This window comes from Pleurodeles waltl, chromosome 7 (assembly GCF_031143425.1).
Source record: "Pleurodeles waltl isolate 20211129_DDA chromosome 7, aPleWal1.hap1.20221129, whole genome shotgun sequence".
In the NCBI taxonomy this organism is placed as follows: Eukaryota; Metazoa; Chordata; class Amphibia; order Caudata; family Salamandridae; genus Pleurodeles; species Pleurodeles waltl.
This window is the reverse complement of record NC_090446.1, coordinates 1,466,878,192-1,466,892,557: the sequence shown is the minus strand read 5'-3', so window position 1 is coordinate 1,466,892,557 and position 14,366 is coordinate 1,466,878,192.

The following is a 14,366-nucleotide window of genomic DNA, read 5'->3' as shown; positions in this document are numbered from 1 at the left end:
AAACACTGATTGTGCACTGTAGGCCCTGGTGAAATTTTAGCAGAGTGATTTCTGTAATTAAACATTACTCTTGTGATGTGAAATTACGTGTTGTTGGTGTGGTTCCTGGCCTGGTTGCCAGCGTGGGTCCCTACATGAAAGATGGTGTATGTTTCTGTAGGAATTCTGGTGGGAATCTCTGCCTGGTCCCAGGAGGTTGTACCTGCCTGGCTGAAGGGGTGTGCCCATGACGTGGATCCCTGCTTAGCATAAGGTGTGAGTCACTACCTGCCCTCTAGAGTGGCTACTGGCCTGGGTGCGGGTGGGTCCTGTAGAAGGCTGGCCTGGTACTAGAAAACCCCAAAGGCAAGTACTAGAACCCACCCCAGTGACCAGGCAAGCAGGAGTAAAACACAGTAACTTTCCCAGAATACACAGAGAAACGAGAAGAAGAATTACGTAAAACCCAGAAGAGACTGCAAGACACCAACAGTGGATTCTTGGCCAAGAAGACCTGTGGAAGGAGGGGACCAAGTCCAAGAAGCACAGAAGAGTCCAGGAAGAGCAGGAGCCCCTGCTAATCCAGATGAAGGTGCAAAAGAAGAACCACCAGTGAAGAAGAACAGTCAGTAATGCACTCAAGAAGACAAAGTTAAGTTCCTGGAGGATGCAAGTGATGTCCTATTCTGGATGGAGGACTGCAGTTGAGTTTGCATCATCGGAGTCCGCCAACAAGCCTTGGTAAACGCAAAGCTCACGGTTAGCAGAAAATGATGCGCCCGGGGCAAGTAAGGACCAGGTGGACTCTACCCAGGAGGGGCAGTCAGAGGGGACTCTCAGCAACTCAGAGAGCTCACAGAAGACCAGGCAGCGTACACAGGAGTCCCACAGCATGGGGACAAGGACAGTGCAAAAGAGGCCCACGCAGCACTCCAACAAAGGCTCCCACGTAGATGGAGAACCACTCAGGGAGCTCTGTGTCACAAGATAGAGTGCTGGGGGCAAGAAAATACGCGGTGCACGAGGATACTGTCTTGCTTGGGGAGGCAAACTCTTACCTCTACCAAAGTTGGATAGTTGGGAGAGAGGACTGTCGGTACCACTTCAGTCTACCACTCGTGATGCAGGATCCACGCAGCTCAGCAGGAGAGGGGATCCACACAGCCGGTCATCGTTGCAGTTGATGCCTACAGAAGCAGGGGAGTGACTCCTTCACCCCAAGGGAGATTATTTCGCTCTTCTGATGCAGGCTTAAGGCGAGCTGTCTTCAGAGGATGCCCGACCAGGGAATCAGTTTCAGTTGCTGTCAGGAGCCAGAGATACGTTGCAGAAGGCGTCTTGCTTCTTTGTTGCAGCTTCTAGAGTTCCTGGAGGGTCCAGATGCAGTTTCTTCAGTGAGAATTCAAGTGGAGGATTCAGAGGATTCCTGCTGGAGTCTTGTAATCTGAATCTGAGGAACCACCCAGAGGAGAGACCCCACATAGCCCTGAAAGTGGGATTGGTCACCTAACCAGGTAAGCACCTATCAGGGGAGGGCTCTGGTGTCACCTGCTGGCACTGGCCACTCAGATGCTCCTAGAGTTCCCTGCCAACCTTGAATCCAAGATAGGGTTGACTTATAAATGACCTGGTGCAGTGAAATTGGCAGTAAAAGGGTGCTTGCACTTTTTCACGCAGGCTGCAATGGCAGTCCTGCAGAAGCCTTTGTATGGGCTCCATATGGGTGGCAACATATATGCTGCAGCCCATAGGGATCCCCTGGAGCCCCAATGCCCTGGTTACCTAGGTACCATACACTAGAGACTTATAAGGGGGCACCAGTATGCCAATTGGGAGTGAAATACAGACTTTTGGGAGAGAGAGCATAATCACTGGGGTCCTTGTTAGCAGTATCCCAGTCAATACAGTCAAGCACAGTGATACCAGGCAGAAGATGGGGGTAACTGTGCCAAGAAAGAGGGTACTTTTCTAAAGGTCCCCATTTGTGAATTGGTGTGGTTCCCTGCCTGACAGATGATGTGGGTCCCCATCTGTATCCTGTTATGGATCCCTGCTTGGCGCAAGCTGTGGGTCACTGGCCTGGGTCATGGTGTGGGGCAATGCATGGCTTATTGTGTAGACCTTTGCATGGCTCCTAGTGTGATTTTTTGCATAATCCCAAAGGTGTATCCCTGTCTGGTTTCTAACATGTGTCACTTTGTGGCCCCTAATGTTGATCCCCAGTCTGGCTCTTTGAAGGGATCGTGGCTTGGCGACTAGAGTAGAACTGTGACTAGCTCTTGGCAGGCATCTCAATATAGCTTCACAGTGTGAGAGTTAACCTCATGCCCGAATTCACATCAAACAGAAAGGCTCATGTTCAATCTCCCAGTTGTCCTCCTCCTATCAAGACTTAAAGGGGCATTCCGTGAATGATGTCACAACAGATGTCAAAATCCCAGCAAAGTCATCCAAAAATCCAACATTCTGGAACGTTTATTGTTGGTATTGTTAGTGATACAGGACTGGGTAAAGTGAATAGTTTTTTCTTCTTACTGGATTGCCTCTTTAAAAGCATGAAAATGCATCTTCAGTCACCCACATCAGTGACATATGACAGCTTCATGAAGGTGGATTTGGGCTGTTGCGGTAATGTATGCTTTGTCTTGATGTAAAAAATTACTAAAAAAAAGAAACACATAGGCCCTGATTACAAATTAATACCACTATGCATGTTATTTATCGGGTGCAATAAATATCACCCATTTCGAGCTGGTGGGTTATAACATACTGATTTTGATGCTTAATGGAATAAAATCCACATTATACAGTAAATGCCATATGCTTATCCCCTGTTATATTTTGACAGGGTTGCCCTGCCTAAATTAAATGAAGGTTGAGGTATTTAACAAATCTGCTAATTATCTGATGCATTAAATACCTAATAGCTTGTAATTCTGTCCCGTGTGTAAAAAGGGGTTTATGCACACGTCAGAATTTACCAACCAACTCGTAATCAGGGCCATAAGTCCCTAATCACAAACTGCATTTTATAGTACAGTTAGTAGTAGTGCAATATACTACTAAAGTGTTAGGAAATATTACCCACACACCTACGAGTGTAAATCTCCACCTCTTCTATCTGTTCTGTCTGGAGATTCTCACACATACTAGTAATAAATGAGGAGGGAGTCAAGGGGTGGTGCCTGGAAAAGGGGCCACACTTACTACTAGATGGTAGGGATTTAGGGATGAGTAAGAAGGGATTTATGAAGAATTATGGAGGGGTTAAGAAAGTGCCCTCAATGCAGAGCTGGAAAATGACAAAAGCCTCTTACAACTCCAGGCACAGTATTACAGCTTTTGATCGGTAAAATACCATCCAAGCCAATCTCAAATGAACAAAAGTAACCCCTGATACGTGTGTCCAAAGGTGTTTGGACAGAATGTTGAAAAATAAATATTGTGATCCAAAAATGTTCTGTCAAGAATATTGGGATGTCAAAAATATTGTCAACAGGAATATCAAAGATATAACTATCACTTTAAGTATTCTTTTTAATATCGTAAAAAATACTGATTTAGAAAATTTAATTCTATGAAATATCATTTGTAAGTGTTGTTTTGTATTTAATTTATTGTGTTTTACTGTATATTTATTATTTTTTAATATGTGTTTTTACTAAGATAATTTATTATGTAAGAAGTTGTTGAAAATTTGTGTTTTAGTTGTACTAATGCATAAAAGTGATGGATTTATAATTTCTTTAGCCTCAGGTTAATGGGTTTTTAGGGGATAAGGGTGGGGAGGTTTTTGAAAAGTGGATATTTTAAAGTATTCTTAATGTTAATTATATTAATAATATGCAAATTTATATTGTAAAAGCTTTACATTTATTTTGTTGCAAAAATAGATATTAATTACATCATCATTAAAACACAATTATTTTATTATAGATATAAAAAATTGAATTAAATTAAAAGATATATATAAAATTTAAATTTAATAAAGCAATTAATTTTTCTGAATCAGTCAAAAACACATTTGGGCCCAGATTTAAGAGGGACTAGTGCCATTCCAACCTCACATTAGCATCATTTTTTCACTCTAATGTGATGTTTGAAGGACAAAATGCCGCTCCATATTTACAAAGTGATGCACTGCTTGTATTGTGCCACTTTGTAACGCCTTGCACCACATTATGCCTTCTCCAGGCATAATGTATGCAAAGAGGCATTCCGGCGCAGGGGAAGGAGGAGGTCAGAAAAGATGGCACAAAGAAATCTAAGCGATTTCTTTGCGTCACTTTTGCTGTCGGTTATAACGGCAGCTAAGAGTAGGCGTTAAAGGGAGACTCCCATTGTTTTCAATGGACCTCTGAGGGGCTTTGCAGGATTAGCGTCAACATTTTTTATGCTAATACTGCAAAGCGCTGGACTAGCATAAAAAATGATGATGCTGGTACCTCTGACTACACCCATGGTGCGCCGTATTTTAGGTACAGCGCTCACATGGTGGCATTAGGGGGGCGCTAAGGGGCTAAGAAAGCGGCCCTGCACTAGGTGCAGCACCCCTTTTCATAAATCTGCCCCTTACAGTTTTAATTTAAAATTATATATAATTATTTTTTTATTTTTTTGGTTTGAAATTATGTCATTGCAAAATATATTTTTTTACATTTATATTTTCAAAATTGGTGTTTTTTATTTTCATGATTGCTAATTTTGGATTATGATTTTATTTTTTAATTTATGGTTATAAATTAGAAATGGCCGAAAAGAATTTCATTATTTATTATCAGTGTTAAAAAAATATTTTATAAATTAATGTTTAAATACGAATATATAGGTTTGTAATTTTTGTGGCACTAATAAATGTCACCACATTAGTGTCATTCCCCATATTCCCCACCATTGGATTAGACTTGAGTGGGAATGGGAAATGTCTTGAGCGGGAATAAGAAATGACTATAGTAAATGTGTCCAACACTTACCCCAAATTGGTTTAGATTGGTGTGAAAACAGTAAATGTTACCTCTTCAGTGTCCAAAGTTTCCCACATTAGAATACATTGGAGTGGAAATAGTAAATGTCAACCTTTAAGTGTCCAGCACCTTCCCAAAATTGGTATAGATTTGAGTGGGAATATTGTACACGTCACCTCTATGGTGCCCAACACCTTCCTCTAATTGGTGTATATTGGAGTGGGAATTGCAAATGTCACCACTTTATAAGTGTCCAACACCTTCCAAAAATTGGCATACATTGGAGCAGAAAATGTAAATGTCACCCTTTTAGTGTCCAACACTTTCCTCAAATTGGTATTGATTGGAGTGGGAATAGTAAATAGTGTCCAACACCTTCCTCAAATTGGTATAGATTGGAGCGGGAACAGCAAATGTCAACCCTTTAGTGTCCAACATCTTTCCCCAGTTGTTTTAGATTGGGGTTGGAATAGTAAATGCTAGCCGTTTAGTGTGTAATACTTTCCCCAAATTGGGAAAGATTAGAGTGGGAATAGTAAATGTCACCCAGTGAGTTTCCAAGTTCTTCCTCACATTTGTATAAATTGGAGTGGGAATAGTAAATGTCAGTCATTTAGGGCCTCATTCTGAGTTTGGCGGTCCCACCGCAGGACTGCCAAACTTGTGGGGAGGACGCCACCGCCATGGTGGTGACGTCCCCCCCAAGCGTATTACAATGTTCCCACCAGGCTTACCATCGTGGCATTGTAATACACGGTTCCCGCTGGCCTGCTCAGCAGGAACAGTGCTAAGATATTGGTCTCGGCTCCCTGAAGGGAGCCAAGGCCAATACCATAGCACCCTAGCACCCTCGGAATGCACACTGTCTCCCAGGGTGCTATGGCTCCTGGCTTTCTGCTAGTCTTTCCAGAACGGGCGGAAAGCTGAGTTGTAATCAGCCTTGCTGAGTACAACTCAGGCAACCGTCATCATGCCGGGAACCATGTTCCTGGCAGGAACGGCGGTCTTTAGGCAGGTGTTCTGGCCACGGTTGTGTAATGTGGTGGTCAGACTGCCTGGTGTGCGGCAGTCCGACCATCAGCACGAGTATGGGAGTCCTCGGACCGCCACACTCATAATGAGGGCCTTGGTATCCAACACCTCTCCCAAACTGGTATAAATTGGAGTTGGAAAGGGAATAGTGAATATCCCCCCTTCAGTGTCCAACTTTCCTCAAATTGTTAGAAAACGGAGTGGGAATAGTAAATGTCACCCCTTTAGTGCCCAGCACTTTTCTCAAATTGTTTTAGATTGGAGTTAGAATAGTAAATGTTAACCTCTTAGTGTTGAACACTTTCCCCAAATTGGTACAGATTGGAGTGGGCATAGTAAATGTCACCCCTTTAGTGTCCAACACCTTCCTCAATTAGTATAGATTTGACAGGAAATAGTAAATGTCACCCCTCTAGTGTCCAACACTTTCCACAAATTAGTATAGATTTGAATAGTGATAGTAAATGTCACCCCTTTAGGGTCTGACACTTTCCTCAAATTGGTATAGATTGGAGTGGGAATAGTAAATGTCACCCCTTAGTGTCACTTTCTAGCTCAGCGTGGATGGCTCTGTGCTAATCCTGTTTTATACTCTGCCAGATAAACAAACATTTGAGGTGAGCAGCTTCCTTTTTTACATAATTTATGCAGCACTATAAGCCTGGAAGGGTATTGTCTTGACTTATACTGGGTGCTAGCTATAAGTTCCTGATGAGCTCTAATTACAGTGAAACACAAGTGCCAGGGGTTGATTTTATTAATTCCAGGTTGACTTTGGTGTTATTTTAGCAATCCAAAGCTGTAATATGATGCCTGGAGTGAAAAAAGGCTTTTGGCATTTTTCAGCTTGTTGTGGATGACAATGTACACATTGTACATGTGCACGTGCCAAAAGTGATCTAACCACTCCTAGAATGCCTGCCAGCATCCTGCGCAACAGTGTAAGAGTGTGCACCTGTGGACCTGTGATACAATGGAACTTTCCATGGTCTGCAACAAAGCAATTTGCACTACTAACACCCCTTTGGGAATACCATGAGGTACAAGTCCGATAAGACATAGCGCACTGTTACCATGTGTTGCATTCTACACCTAATGTCACTAAGGCGTGGAGAATCCCTGGCATATGAAGAAGCCATCAACTAAGGGTGAAACAAATGAAGGCAGTGGCCCTCATTATGTGTTTGGCAGTCTTTTGGCAAGACCGCTGCGGTGCTGCCGCCAAAAGACTGCCAGTGGGGAAGCATCCCGAACAACGAGTCCTGAACATCGTAGTCGTGGAAAACAAAAGCGAAACAACGCTTTCGTTTTCCATGACTTCCTTGTTCAGGGCCTTAACCACGAATGTGTGAACCACGTACATGTGTGGTTAAGGCACAGAAGAAGGAAGTCGATGCAATGAAGCAGGAGGTAAGTTAGGCTAGGACTGGGGCTGTTTTTTTGGGGGTGGGGTGGGAGGCTCGAGTGAGTAAGGTTTAGGGGCGGGGTGAGGGTTTAGGTTTTGGGGGTGGGGTGTGGGGTTGGGGGGCTTTAGGTTTTAGGGGCGGGGTGGGGAGTCGGGTTATTTTTAGTTTTTGGGGTGGGGTCTCGGGGTGATTAAGGTTTAGGGGTAGGGAGGGGGGTCCGGGTTTAGGTTTTAGGGGTGGGGTAGGGGGTTGGGGTGCTTTAGGTTTTAGGGGAGGGGGTTGGGGTTTGGTAATTTTGGGGGTGGGGGATCGCAATACTTTTCAGGGGTGGGAGGCCAGGGGGTACGCATGCTGGAACCATGCATGCCGATCACTAATGCCTTTACCAGGAATGCCTTTACAACAAAAAATCTTTGTTAAGGCATTCGTGGTAAAGGCATTAGTGGTAACAACAAGGTTGTTGTTCCAACCTCGTTGTTAAGGCATGGGTGGTTGAAGCACTTGTTGTTCGAACATACAACCCTGCCAGTATTGGGGGTATCCCGCCCGCCGTATTAAGAGTCCACAAAGAAGACCGCCATTAAACAGCCACAAATCCCACACCACTAGGACACTGGCAGGTGGGAAAGATGCGGTTCCATCACCAGCACTGCCACGCCAACAACTTTCCACCCACCATATTAGGATCCACAAATCAGCACAGCGGTCTTTCCATGGCGGAAACCATTGGCAATCTGAACCGCCACGGACAGAACACACTCCTGTCAGAACACAATACCACATTGGACAGTTCAAAGACCCCACCCCTGACACACATACATACACCAGACACACCCACTCAAAGCACCATATAACACACCCTTACACAACCCACAAGCCTCTGAACTAAGACCACAGATCGAGAGATAAGAAAAGCAACAATCACAAATCTAGCAGCCACACACTAGAGGTGCATATACACTTCACAATCACTACACACCGACAGCTGCACCCAACAATATAAGGTGTTGTGTGTCCTTGTGTGGTTGTATTGCATGTGTGTGTGTGTCATGTTGGCTATGTCCCATGCGATGTGTGTGTTGTGGGCTTGTTGTGTTGAATTGTTCGTTGAATGGCAGTGTGATTGTGTTGTTTGGTGTTGTGTTGTTGTTACATCTTGTTGTATGTATGTGTTGTCATGTGGAGGTGTGCAGTGAGAGTGCTTTGGAAAATGTGTTGTTGTGGTTATGATGTGGTTGTGTGAGTCAATGGAGTTGTGTATGATTGAATTTGACGGTGGTGCTGTGGGTGGGCAGGTGCTGTGTGTGCGACACGTGGATGTTGGCCGAGGTGTATGTTGTTTGGGTGTACCTGTGTGTAGTATATGTGTGCGTGTGTGTATGTAGGTGTGCGTGTGTGTGTTCGTATGGGTGTGTGGTAACTGTCTGTCGTGAACTGTCCTGGAAGTGTGTGTTGTGTGTGGGTGTGTACTAATGCCTTTCCCTCCAGTGTGTGCTAGTTGTGTGTACTTATGGTTGTTGTCTTCATCACCATCGCTCTTTCCGGACTCGTTGTGTCAGCAGGAGCAGTGGGAGGACTTCCAGTTCTGGCTCCATGGCGGGTCCGGGCACATCTATGTTCCTGAAAGTGGGTGTTTCCTTTTATAGAGTTGGTTTCCACCAGGGTTTTGGTGGCGGTGCGACTGTGGCAGAAACCAAGTCAGTGTGCAGCCTCGTAATATGTCAGGCGGAAACATGGTTCCCACCAGTCTAGAGGTGCCTACCACCGTCTGCGGCGGCCTGACCCCATTTCGCAGTACTGGTAGTAGTTTGGCTGTGTTTTGTTGGGATGACCACCATGGTCAAACTCGTAATAGGGCCCTAAGCGTTGCTCAGGATTTGAAAAACATCAGACCAATAATTTCTTAGCAGAGTCATAATTTGGCTAGGCCCAAGGAAACCCTGCAATTTCCAGATCAGGGAAATACATGTGTGGGGTGAAAAACACATGCATGAAAAACAAAAGAATAAAGAGATGAATTCATTTAGAAAGATAATCTGGGGCACTACAGTGGACAAAAGAAAGGGAAAAGCATCAGCATATCAAAAGCTCAGTCGAGTCTTCTGCAGGGGTAAGGAAAATCTCTAAATCTCAAGAGGCATCACAAAAGGGCAATGAACAGATAGGAAGGTACCTCTCCAATGGACTCAGCATGCAAGATTCTTCTTCAACAAAGCATCTGAGTAAGAGAACCTGAAAGCATCTTCCCTTCTCAAACTTCTACGATAAAGAAATCTTCCTAGTTCAACTGATCATTGAGTTTATCCGAGAGCATTCAAACAAGCTGATTTTTCAGGGTGATAGTCCATTTGGTGTTGAAAAGGCATCAACCAATCAATATCGATCATCCGATTCCAAACATCATTGAACTTTCCTAAGTCTCACATGAGAACATCTTCCATCCATGTTGCTCCACACGAGTTTGAAACTTTTGTGCAAATTCTTAATCCTTCTGTTTAGGATGTTCCGGCTTCAAAGAGACAATTACACTTTCTCTCTATGTCTAGACAGTGAGGCCTATTTCCAAGAACTAGTCTTCTCATGAGAAAGAAAGCCTAAGGAAAAGTTAACATTAGAAAATGAATCACAATTTCCTGAGCCAACATGGAATACAGCTTAGCAGGCCTTACTTAGGCTAACACTAGTAAATTAATACAGCACATTAATTCATAAAATTAAAAATATTTAAGATGCAAACTTAAGAATCAGCATTAATATTTTCAATAACATAAACATTTCAACAACTTAAATGATATAAGCCTATCAATGCATTACAGTCAGTATAACATGGAACTCATATCACTAATATTGCATATGCATTTTAAACCAATAATAATTAGAAATTAATTATCGTTTTAAAATAGACTATTAGTTTAGAGTCTAAATTACATCATATACTAGTTTCATCCCTCCAAAATTTGATTTAATAAAATACCACCTATGTCAAACTCCACAAAATAAGCAAATGCATATTAATATAACGTGTCAGTGCAGCTTATACAGTCAATCCATTAGTACTTTGATTAACATAAAATACATACTGTCAGACATCATCTATGGGTCTCTGAGTGGGTGCCTAATACCAAAATGAATGTGTCCCTGTGTAATGTAACTGATGCTTATTGAAAGGCCACAGTCTCTGGAGTGGGTAACATGCCCACTGGTTCTGGAGGGGGCTCCTTGCCCAATTGTCACTGGAGGGGAGTGAAAGGCCACAGTCTCTGGAGTGGGTAACATGCCCACTGGTTTTGGAGGGGGCTCTTTGCCCAATTGCCATTGGAGGTGAGTGAAAGGCCACAGTCTCTGGAGTGGGTAACATGCCCACTGGTTCTGGAGGAGGCTCCTTGCCCAACTGTCTCTGGAGGGTGGGCTACATGCACTCAGGTGGTGGAGAGGGCTCCTTTGGTGCCTTTGCTGGTAAAGAGGGCTCCTTGCCCTCTGCTCGTGGATAGGGGCTCCTTGGCTTTCTTTGATGGTGGAGGAGGAACCTTGGCTTTCTTTGGTGGTGAATCTTAGCCTTAGCCTTCTTTGGTGGTGGCGGGGGATCCATGTGTTCCCTCTTGTGATGGGCCCCCTTGACCTTTGACATGTGAATGGTGTCCTTGCCTCCAGGTCTAGGAGGTGCCTCCACTGACCCAGTCCTCTGTCCCTTGGGTTTCACCACCCTAGTCCTCCCTTTCTGAGGCAGAGGTGTGCACTTACTATGAGTGACTGCCGTCACACTCAGGGGCCCCTTCGTGCCAGCAGCTGATTTTTTGGTGGGAGCAGTGGCAGACTGTTTGGCAGAGGTGCTGGGCTGGGTTTTTGGAACCCTGCCCTTATGGGCAGGAACGGGCAGGACAGAGGGTGGGAGGGGGAGGGATGAGGTCAAGTTGGGCAAGGAAAAGCTTCTTAGGGACATTGGGGCAGGATGTGGGAGGAGAGATGGGATTGGAGGTAGAGGGAATGGCTGTAGGAGGTGTAAGTATGCTGGATTTGGGTGCAGAAGCATGGACAGTGTGCATGTGTGAGGTGGATGGCTGTTGGGTGTCTGAGTGGGAGAGTTTGCGTCTCTTAGGAGAGGGGCAGACAGGGAGGCAGAGGACAAACAGGACGTGTGGATGGATGCTGTGGAGGTATCTGCAAGTGAGGTGTGTGTGCTGCATGATGTGGTGATGGTGGTGGTGGCTGTTGATGCAGTGCATGCGGGTGTGAATGCAGATGTGACTGTGAGGGAGGAGGAGGGAGAGACAGTGGAGGCAGTGGATGTTGTTGTGTGTGCAACTGTCTGTTGTTTGAGTGAGTGCCTGTGGCTTGAAGTGTGCTGCCTGTGTTTGTCTGTGCCACTCTTGTGTGATTTTTTGTGTGCATGCTTGTCTGTATGTGTGCATGGGATGGGTAGGGGTTGAGGAGACTGTGACTGGGAAGTGGTAGTTGGAGGAGGGCCAGTTGGATCAGGGACACTGGCTGCCATCAGAGAAGAGGCCAGAGCCTGAAACTATCTCTGTAGGGCTGCCAACCCTCCGTGGATGCCCCTAAGTACGCATTGCATTGTTGCATCTGGGATGCCAGCCCCTGGATGGCATTCACTATGGTTGACTCCCCTACAGAGATGGATCTCAGGAGGTCACTAGCCTCCTCACTGAGGGTAGCAGGGCTCACTGGGGAAGGACCTGAGGTGCCTGGGGCGAAGGAGATGCCCACCCTCCGGGTTGAGCGGGCACGGGCAACTCGTTGGGGGCTACTGGGAGGGCGATGCTGGTACGGGGTTAGCGGCTGTACCTGTAGGTGGGGAGGTTCCAGAGATGTCCGCCACCACCAGGAAGCTTCCATCGGAGGATGAATCAGAGTCAATGTTGTCACCTCCTGTCCCTGTCGTGGTGCTCCCCTCGCCTCTGCCCCACTGGCCCCCTCAGCGTCAGTGGACTCTGCCTCCTGGGTCCCGTGGGCTGCAGCTCCCTCAGTAGCCGGTACCTCTGCTCCTCTGCCAGATTATGCTAATGCACACATGGACAGGATGACAGAAGAAAATAGGGGGGGAGAGAAAGGGAGCACTGGGTCAATTACAGCACCAACACCATAGATGGCATACACATTACCATCACACACAGGGATCAAGATTGAGCACTACACACCGCACTGGCATTCCATTGGCAAGGTACCACAGCAAGATGGGAGCCAACCACCGCCATCTGCACCTCTCCTGGGACCTACTAAGCCCTGTCTGACATGGAATGCCACTTAGCTAGTTAACACGATTTTGCCATTCAGCCATTTACCCTGAGCTGGACCACGCAGCAATGTCTGAGTTGGCATTCAGGGTCACCCACTAACTGAAACCCACCACCAGGATCCCATGCCAGGAAACAAAGATGGTTGTTACACACACTGTACTCACCCCCTTGTGGCTGCTGTGCTGCCCTCAAGCGCCCATCCAGCTCTGTGTAGTCTACTGCCAGTATGCGGGCCATCAGGGGGGTCAGGTTACGACGGGCATCCCTCCCTCATTGGGAGGCCATCCCCAGCTGGGCCGCCGTGGTCTTCCGGGCCCAGCGTCTCAGGTCCTCCCACCGTTTCCTGCAGTGGGTGATCCGCCTGCTATAGACCCCCAGGGTCCTCACCTCCTTGGCGATGGCATGCCACAATCTCTTCTCCTGATGGGCGCAGACCTGCAGAGGAAACACAGACAGGAGGACACCATTAACCAGACAATCCAGCCTGTCACACATATGGCCCACAACTACCATTTCCCCTCAAATGGCACACACATCACGTGGAGCCCTGCATGTACACTACCACCAGCCATACCCCACCCCTAAATGACACACTTCCAGGATACACACATCTCCATGCAATCTTGTCACATGCATCATACCCATGCTGTACTCACCTGTTGGTCTGGAGGTCCATACAGCTGTCCATACAGGGGTAGGACCCCATCCACCAGGTGCTCCAACTCCTCTGAAGTGAAGGCAGGGGCCCTTTCCCCGTCGCATAGGACATGGCAGGTTCCAGACACAGGTCACAGCAGCACACGCAGTGGATGTGTTATCCTGTGAAAAGTTAGGGATCAAGTGAGGTCATAGACAGAAAATGGCGGTCCCAGAGCAATGAACAGCTGTTCAGGAATCGAAGGGTTTCCACTCATTCGATGTGCAAATGGTGTGCGTGGCTGACCAGTACATCTCCCACGTCACTGTCAAGTATCCTGGGTTGGTGCATGACACCTTCATTTTGAGGAACAGAAGCATCCCAAATGTGATGGCACAACTACAGAGGTACAGGGTGTGGCTAATAGGTGAGCCTGAGTCCACACCCAATGCATGTCAGTGTATGCCTTCAGGAGTCATCCCCCATACCGATGTGCAAGGCTAATATTTGTTCCTCAATTCTTGCAGGTGACTCTGGCTACCCAAACCTGATGTGGCTCTTGAGCCCTGTAAGGAATGCCAGGACAGAGGCTGAGAATAGGTATAATGATGCTGATGGGCGAACCAGGAGAATAATTGAGCGGACCTTCGGCCTCCTGGCGGCCAGGTTCAGATACCTCCATCTGACAGGTGGATTCCTCCGCTACTCCAGAGAAGGTCTGCCAAATAGTTGTTGTATGCTGCATGTTGCACAACCTGGCCATCAGACAACATGTGCCCTATCTGCAGGAGGAGGGTGAAAATGCTCTTGTGGCAGCAGTGGACCCTCAGGACAGTGAGGATGAGGAGGCAGAAGATGAGGAGGTCAACAACAAGACATCAGTCACATGTCAGTACTTCTAATAACCCACAGGTCAGACAGTGGAACTGACCATTCCTCTGATTATTTATCTTTTCAGTGTGGCCGTAGCATGATGACAGTCACTGCCTGCATCTCAATTGACTGTCATTTTGCAGATGTTGGTGTGGTTGCAACTGGGTACTGATGTGATGACTACAGACAGCTATAGGCCATTATTTGCATGCAATCACAAAGT